Consider the following 1,185-nt stretch of genomic DNA (forward strand, 5'->3'; position numbering starts at 1 on the left):
TTTTTGGGAAGTTAGTGTTGAAATCTTGTAATTTTGGGTGTTTAGGGATACTCCAACATGGATTCTAAGTGGGTTCTATCCCTACTTCATATGGGCTGAGGTAAGAAGTGCTCAAACCCTTGTGATTTATCATCTTTATGAGCCCTAGGTTGATGTATGAATGTGATATTGGTTATGTTAGTGCATTTGATGGTTTTGGTGCACAATTGGGAGATTGGTGTTGCTTGAGGAGCTTTGGTGAGGCTTAGGGCTAAGGTTGGTGGAGACTTCCAAAGAAGAGGCTCAATTGATTTGGCTACAAGAGGTACGGTTTAAGTTTCATTTAAGTACCGTGTGGTGTGATGAGAATTCCTAGGCTAGATGCCCCTAGGATTAAGTTTGGATTGTGTAAATGGTTGGTGCTAATATGCATAGTTGGTATGTAATGTGAATTAATGATTGGGTTGAGAATTGTGTGGCCTTGTATGCTTGGTGTATTGAAAATTTGATGTTTTGGGTAATGAGTATTGATTTGTGATTTATGCATTTAAATTATGAAATTGGGCCGGAGGCCGTATATTTTGGGCCGGAGGCCGGAAAGAGGTAAGGAAGGTAAGTTGATGTGTGCATTGTATGATGACGCAAGTGATTGGATGAATTTTATATAATGAATATATGAATGATTGGGTTGGCTATTGAATAATGAGGTTTGAGGAGTTGAAGTGTGGAAATTGGTAATTTTGGGTGAAATAGTATAGATGAAGTATATTTGATTTTGGTTGAGATATATTATGTGGTCATATATGTGAGTATGATTATTGATGCCTTGATGGTATGATAATGCATGAGAGATATGTATGTTGTGATATATGCTTGAGAAATGATTAAGGTTGATTTGGGGGTGAAACCACGTGATAGTGAGTAGGATATTGGTTATGTATAGTGATGGTTGATTGGAAATAGTATTGTTGGAAATTGGGATGAGGAAGGATGTATGACATGTTGATATGTTTGTAATTTAGCCATTTGTTTGAAATGGGTAAAGATGGTTATATGGCGGTTTTGTGAATTGTGGTAAGGTGTTAATGTATGAGTTGAGGAGGCTTGATGTTGATTTTGGGTATATTTTGATTGGTTTCAAAAAGGGTTGAAACTAGCATGTTTTGGTTGATTTTAAAAAGGGTTGAAAATGGCTTGTTTTGAAAA

General features: G+C 36.5%; 1 long non-coding RNA gene across 1 annotated transcript in view; it reads left to right on the forward strand.

Annotated features, from left to right (window-relative positions):
- The first annotated feature begins 37 nt into the window (after positions 1–37).
- LOC127741394 (uncharacterized) overlaps positions 38–1,185 on the forward strand; it is a 3,884-nt gene continuing 2,736 nt past the window's right edge. The window contains exons 1-2 of the long non-coding RNA XR_008002360.1: positions 38–100; positions 182–304. This is a non-coding gene — a long non-coding RNA (uncharacterized LOC127741394). The remainder of the gene's footprint in view (positions 101–181; positions 305–1,185) is intronic.

Source organism: Arachis duranensis, chromosome 9 (assembly GCF_000817695.3).
Source record: "Arachis duranensis cultivar V14167 chromosome 9, aradu.V14167.gnm2.J7QH, whole genome shotgun sequence".
Classification (NCBI taxonomy): domain Eukaryota; kingdom Viridiplantae; phylum Streptophyta; class Magnoliopsida; order Fabales; family Fabaceae; genus Arachis; species Arachis duranensis.